Genomic DNA, 8,028 nt, shown 5'->3' on the forward strand with positions numbered 1-8,028 from the left:
AAAAGAACATGATTCTTGCACAAAAGCGTACAGCTTCGGAAAACAAAGAGTTACAACTTTACAACCTGGAAGAACATATATATAGAATTTTTTATAAGAAAAAAAAAAACCATGGTATATGTCATATGTGATGAGAAACAAGAGCCGTGTTTCTATAAGAAAAAAGCAAAGCACTGTGATCAGCAGTGAACAGAACCCAATAGTTCCATATTTAGTATAAGAGTTAGCCAACACTAGAAAAAGAGAGAGAAAGAGAAAGAATGGAGGTGTGAGAATGTACCAATGTATAACCTGAAAGTTGAAGAAGAAAAACGAAAGCCCTTGATAGTAGGTATGAACGAAACAAGATTAGTAATCTAAGAAACAAATATATAGAAGAACCTCTATTTTTTGTTGTTGTGTTTTTGGGTTTGGCTTTCAGTCTCTATATATATTTATATATTTATATATATATATATATATTTTATAAAAATCTTCTTTTATTGTAACTTTATCCTAACTTTAATGTGTCAATGTGTCGGATTGTGAATGGTAGAGAAAAAGATGATGAAATTATTATGAATGTGATTGCCACCTACATGTTTTCTTTTTTTCTTTTTTTGGGTTAGGGTTTTGAATTGGAGTCATATTCATTGTTTGGGTTGTTTGGCTTTTCTACTCTGATGATGATAGGGTTTTTGTTTGAGGATTTCACGCGTCTTTAACGTGTTACAACTTACGTGTGTATCTGTGGAGAAAATCTAGGGGCCTAGAAAATCTATTTCTTGTAGGAGTATAACTTTTTTTTATGAGTAATTCTAGTATGCATAAATAGTCATAATTTTTACCATAACTATTCTAACTAGCAAAGTTTGAATAATTACATGTCACTTTTACATTAACCTACAATTTTTTTTTTTACTACTTATAATCTGACAAATAAAACAAAAATGGTGGTTTCTCTCGTGATATTAGATTTTTTTTTTTTTTTTTTTTTTTGGAACAAAATATGAATAAAAAAAGTCGTAGCCCTAAAACCTCTCATGTCTATCATATCTATGCTGTGTTTGCAGCCGGAGAACTTTGTTTTGTGGTTTTTCTTTTTATTTTGGGGGGGGGTGGGGGGGGGGGTTTAGAAGTGGAATATCAATGAATTACCGTTATTATTATTATTATTATTTTATCCACAATAAACTACTGTTATGAATTATGATAGTGTGTTCAATTTAAACGATTAATTTTATTTCCACTACTAATTCATCTAAAAAAAAAAAATTGACTATTAATCACAACTAGTAGTATTCGGTCGGCATTCTAGAATTCCCGTACATGGATTCAATAAAATTCTATATAAAAGAAAAATGTATTTTAAAAAATATTATTGAAAGAAACTTTTATTTAGATTAAATTATCAAAATGCAGAGACATATATCTTTATTGTATTAAAATATTAAATTATGATAAATTATCAAAATAATTACTATAAATTTTTAATTTTAAAAGAAATTTTGTGAAATTGAACTTCAATTGGAGTAGAATTTTAATTTCTTAAAATTTAGCTAATAGAGTTTTTTGATTTAAAATTTATTGACTTAACCATTTGTTGTAGAGAGAAGATAGCCACATGGAGTAGCTATGGCTTCTAAACTCATCTACCCAACTTTTACTATATAGTTGCTAACTCGTGCAATGCACTGGATAGTTAACGATTGTTAAATATATTCAATACTATAATTAGTTAAAAATAAATGAAAAATAATATTTATAATACGAAACAAAGATATATTTATTTTGAAAAAAATAACTATATTGTATATTTTTTATAAGATGAAGCAAAGGCACACTATTTATGTTCCACCGATACTTTTAGGGGAAGAAAAAGAAAATTGAGTGATACAAAAATAACATTCTATAGCACAAAGTATTCATCCAACAAAACTAAGATGTCAAACATGAGAATAAAAAAAATCAAGATACTTTGGTGGCATCCATTACCTCTAGCTTTCTTTTAGGATTTACTCCATCTATAAAAACTATAGAATCAAACATGGTCTCTAAAAGTTTGGTTTTTGAAAAAATATTACATAAACATACGGGCAATTGAAGTAAAAATATGAAAATGTTACACACACACAATATTAAAGAAAAAAATGAAAAACAAAAATAACTACGAAAGAGAAATTCATGTAAAAAATACCTTGAGACTTGAGCATGAAGAGTTTGTGGAACCAAGAGAGCGGTAATTTTAGAGAGAGGGTAAACCACATAGGAGGTTTTGGTGTGGTGCTCTATATATAGCAGTAGTAGGTCGTAGGAATGACAATTTAAACCCGCACTTGTGGGTACCCGCCTCACCCACCCTTAATGGATTGGTTTTACCCACCCCGCATAACAAATGGGGTGGGGATGGGTGTTAACATTTTCCCCCGCACCTGACCCATTTATATTTAAATAATTAAAACATGTTTTATAGTTTTTTTTTTTCTTTTACAAGGCATACATATGTGTTTTTAGCCTCCTAACTTTAAATTTATGGTTTTTTTATTATTTAATTTATATTTTTATGTTTTAATATTTACTTTTTTTTTAATTGTTCTATTGCAATGTTTGAATTGTTTTTGTATTTTTTATTACTTAAATTGTTGTGGGTCCGAGAAGTTTACAATCCGGCCCAAACTCTATCTAGGCCCAGGGCCCGTGCCGAGGACGAATGATCGAAGGCCGAGGTGTCAAGGGGAACGGCTGAGGACTACCTTGTCCTCGGCACTCCAGGACTTCGATGGGAAGATCAACGTCTTGGTGAAGGCTATCCCCAAACAGCCCCCTGAAGGGGATGTGAGTGGAATAGGGCCCACATGGAGGTACGATGCGAAATAGGTTCAAGGAAAATACGTCCCCTCCACATTAAATGCACCGGCCAACGTCCTGATCATGTAAATGAGAAAAGATGCTTGGACGGTGTAACTTCGATCCTCGCGACTAAACAGAAAAGTAAGAGGGGACAGTTGATGAGACAGGTATAGAAGTAAGCACCTGCCTGACCAACAAATAGAGGGATAGGATCAACTAAGAAGGACTATATAATGTAAAAGTTAGTGCCCCAAAAAGAGGAGGTTGGGGGAAAAATGGCCAAAAACCAGAGCCTCCCAGCCCGCCTCCAGGAGAAAGACTCCAGGGGCGAAAACAACTTAACCATGTATGGATATTATAAAAAACCCACCGCCTGGTGACCAAGGCCTAGCCTTTCAAACCCACGCTCTACAAATGATATTGTTTGGGCCTTTTTACGTGCGAACCCAACACTGTTACGGTTCGTTACGAATCGTGTCCTTACAGTTGTATTGTTATGTTTTGAGAAGGTTTTTTAATCTTAGAACATTTTTTTTTAAAATTTTTTATGAATTTTAATTTAATGTGCGCAAAATAAAATTTTAATAAATTATATATATATATATATAAAAATTTGGGTATGGGGGGATGGGTAACTGCGGGCACCCACGAGTACAGGCGGGTAAAAAAAACCTACCCCAAAGCAAAAGTGGGGCATGGTCGGGGAATAGGAGACCCGCCTCGTTGCTATTCCTAGTAGGTCAGTTTGGTTTAAAACTATCTACGTTGCTGAGAAGTAGTTGGTTTAAAAATCTTCAGTTGCTAAGTTGTAGTTAGTTTAAAACTCTCATTTTAATATAATAAATAAATTAATAAAAAATTAGGGGTAAAATTGTGGGACTACCAAAGCTTATATGGCAAGGTCAACTAATTTTCAAACATCTTTGGTTTGGTTTATAACTCTCCATGTTGTTGAGTAGTAGTTGGTTTAAAACTCTTAATACTATTGAGTAGTATACGTAGTCGGTTTAAAATTCTCCACATTACTGAGTAGTAGTTGGTTTAAAACTCTTCAGTTTACTAAGTGAGTAGTAGTTGGTTTTGGTATAAAACTCTTATTGTTGTTGAGTAGTAGTCGGTTTAAAACTCTCCACGTTACTAAGTAGTAATTGGTTTAAAATTCTTCAATTTGTTGAGTTGTAGTCAGTTTAAAGCTCTCCTTTTGACATAATAAATAAATTAATAAAAAATTATGTGTAAAATTGTGGAACTATCAAAGTTTATGTGCAAAATATTAGATCAATAAATAGTCAAACATTTTCAACTATTATAGTTTATATATAGATTAGATGATACATTATTATATATCTCATTTCTCTAATTCAATAGTTTTAACGGAGGAAGTGGGGGGTTTCAATTTTGGATATTTTTGTTGAAAATACCAAGAAGTGCCAAGTTATTAAGTACCAATTAGTTGAGCTACAAAGCCCTTGATCTTTTTCTCTCTTTTTGATATGCCCTCAATAGTACTTATTTGATCTTATATTATTTAAAATATTTTAAAATTAAAAGATTTCGAATAAGCTAAAATAATAAATTTAAAAAACACATAAAGTTCAAGTCACATTTAAAATTTAATCAAATTTCCTCTATTCCTTACTTTTTACACTATAATAATAATTACTTGTCTTTTTCTAAAAAAATTTTAATAAAAAAACTGTGTACTTATACCTTTATATACATTTTTTTTTTGGGGATAAAAATATTAAAAAAGCCTCTGTATTAGGTTTATGCCAAAGAAACTACCTCACTTAGTCCATTTTACGTCAATTCTTGAGTCGTTTATTATGTGAGGCGGTGCAGGTTGGATGATTTTGACCATCAAAATAATGGGTTGTATTGACTCATGGGTTGAGAATTTTTCAACTCTCTGATACCTACAATTACATATATGCGCGTGTGTGTGGTGGTGGCGGCAGCGGCGGCGGCTAACTCTGTATTATGGAAGGAATATTTTGTTCCTGCCTTAAACAAAGCAAAGCATGATCTACTGCATGTTAAGGAATGTTAGAAAATATACACGTTGTTCCAACCCTCGAGTTGAAACTACCTAGATTTTCAATTGACATGCTGATTGTAGAGGTTGGTTGTTCGTTGATGGATAGAAAATTTTCCAACTGATCAATGGTGGTTACGGTGGTTTGATTAAGAATATTGGTCTCAACTCATCAAACCCAACTTGTATGAAGTCCTACTCTAAACAAGCGGTACAAACCCTAGTATTATTTATTAGATTTAATTAATAATCACATATAAGTATTTAATGTAATAATAATTATAATTAATGAACTAGTAAAAGGAAAGAAATAATTATCAGTATTAGTATTGATTATTTGTTTGGATTTCATTTCACTTTCACCATGTTCCGACTCTTGACCGTTAATTAAGAATGGCAATAATGATTGATGATTGATGAATTGGGTTTGGGAGGAAAAAAGTTTGGCGAAAGCATCATTGTGGTCCATACATATTGGGGTCATTGTCAATTTGGTTCATATATTTTGGTAGTAGTTAATTTAGTTCTTGATATTTTTAACTTGAAATCAATTTGATTCCTATCATTAACTCACAAACGAAAAATACTTATATGGCTAATGGATTGTATAGTTGGCACAATTCATGCCTATGTGGCTACTAAAATAATAATATAATATTTTAATTGGTATTTTTAAAAGCCACATTAGGATCTAAAAAAAATTAGAAACTAAAAAAAAAAAAAAAAAAAATCCATATTAGAGAAAAAAAAATTGAAAATGAAGAGTTTTAAAAAAATTTCCTAGTTTTTCTTGCACTTTCTTGGTAGCCAAACGCAACCACCAAAAAAATTCTTTGTGGAGTTTAACCCAGAAAAATCCAAATCCATAATCAGTTTGTTAAGGCCTTTAACCAAACCTAGACTAAAAATCCCTCAACCATTAAAAAAAAAAAAATCCTAAAACCCCTCAACACCTTTCACAAATACCAAGATTTAGAACTACTGAGAAAATCACAAAATCTAAACGGCGTAAATGTACTTTTAATCCCTACATTTTGCACTTTTTCCATTTTGGTTCCTACATTTTATTTTTACCACTTTTAGTTCCTAAACCAATTAACGCCTGACATTTAGGTCTTTTCCGTCACTCAACTAACGGCAAAAGTTGACGTGGCTGATAGTGGAATAAATAAAAATAATAATCTCACACATTAATTAAATTAAATGAAAAACAAACATTAAAATAAACAAATAAAATAATTTATCAATTAAAAAAAAACAACAACAGAATTAAAATTCAAAAAATACAAAAATTTAGATCTAAGTTCATCTTCAACAATAACACAATGAACACAAACCTAGATTTAAATATAACAACACACACCCAAATTTTCTAGCATTTTCTTGCCATTTCTTGTCAACCAAACACAAAAACACACACAAACCATGGCAACCAATGGACTCAAGGTAGTGATGAACTCCATCCTTGAACTTAGATTGGTTTTAAGGAAAATTAAGATACTCTTATACATTTTCTTGGCAACTAAACAAATTTTTCAGTTTCACCCAAAAAAAAACCAAATCTAACAACCAACCAAATTTTTTATGTCAATCCTAAGATCTAAACATTTTTCACAAACCCATCAAATCCTCTTATACACAAACCCAACAAATTCTCTATCACAAACCCAAAAACTTCCTTTCACAAACCCATATGATCCCTTTTCAAATTGATCAAAAATCCAAAACAAATATAGCAAACTTAACCCAGATAAAGAGAGAGAGATGAGAAAGTGAGGAGGGAAAGGGGTTTCCGATCTAATTGGAAACCCATATGATGGCGCCAGCAACGGCGACCTACCACCTCACCACGCTCCTCAACCTCACCCTCACACTCACGCCCACTCTCACCACCAGCACTAGCAAATGATTCTCGGTGATAGCAGTGGTGGGGACGAGGACCATGAAGTCAAAGTCAAAGTCAAGGCGAGCTGAGATGTGGGTCCAAGACGAGAGCTGAGACTTAGGTTCAAGCCGAAGTCGAACAAGCACTTGTGGGAGTAGATTTCGTCGGAGATGAGAGAAGTGGAGGAACTTGCTTAAAGAGTTCAAGAAGGCTAAGCACCAAGATAGTGGGAGAAAGAAGAAAAAGAGGAAGAAAGAAAGAAGACTAAAGAAAGAAAGGGAGGCGGAGAAACTGAGAGAAAGATCTAGGGAAGAAGAAGAAAAAGAAACTAGGCACAAACATAACAGATCTAAGTTCCACCATTTTTTTGTTTTTAATTATGTTTTTTTTTTTTTATAATTTTTAAAATTGATAAATTTATTTTTTAAGGCTAGATGCTGATGTGTAAGCTGATGTGGATGCTGATGTAGTATTTTTTTAATATTATTTTAATGGGCACATCTGCATTTATTGTGCCAACAGTGCATTCCATTTACCATGTCAGCTTTTGCCGTTAGTTGAATGACGTAAAAGACCTAATGTCAGACGTTAATTAGTTTAAGGACTAAAAATGGTAAAAATAAAATGTAGGGACCAAAATAGAAAAAAGTGCAAAATGTAGTGACTAAAAATGTATTTACGCCAATCTAAACCAGTACCCTAGCTACCATTGTTGAACCAAATTTTTTTTTTCTTGGATCTGCAAATTTTTATATCTCACAAACTCAAAACACAAGAAAGAAAGATCTAGATTACAGTTATACAAATAAATAGTATCCTAGAATAAAAATAAATAGATCAAAGCCGAGTTGCTCCTCAAGTTACGCTTGAGATCAAGCTATTACTGTTGTGCTTGAAAATGATGTTGATCTCTTTAGGATCATCATCGCCAGACTGATCTCAGGGGCTCGAGCTTTCATTGAAAATCTCTCTAGCCATCTTCTACGTTCCTTCATTATGTCAAACTTTTTTTTTTTTTTTGGTAGAAAAGGATATTCATTAAAAACCACAAAGCAAGCAAAGGTCCAAGACAACGTCTAATAGAGTACAAACCATTAAAGTCATAATTAAAAATGGTTTCTAAGTCCACAGGTGGACTGTCAAACAAAAGAAAATCAACACTTGAATCTGCACCCTTCTAGTAAGGCCATCAGCGCACTTATTAGCTTCACGGTAGTAGTGTTTAAAGCAGATGTGGTTGAATCGAGCGACCAAATGCCTGCACTCATCCATAAGAAGA

The sequence above is a fragment of the Quercus lobata genome, unplaced genomic scaffold (assembly GCF_001633185.2).
Source record: "Quercus lobata isolate SW786 unplaced genomic scaffold, ValleyOak3.0 Primary Assembly Scq3eQI_1871, whole genome shotgun sequence".
Lineage (NCBI taxonomy): Eukaryota > Viridiplantae > Streptophyta > Magnoliopsida > Fagales > Fagaceae > Quercus > Quercus lobata.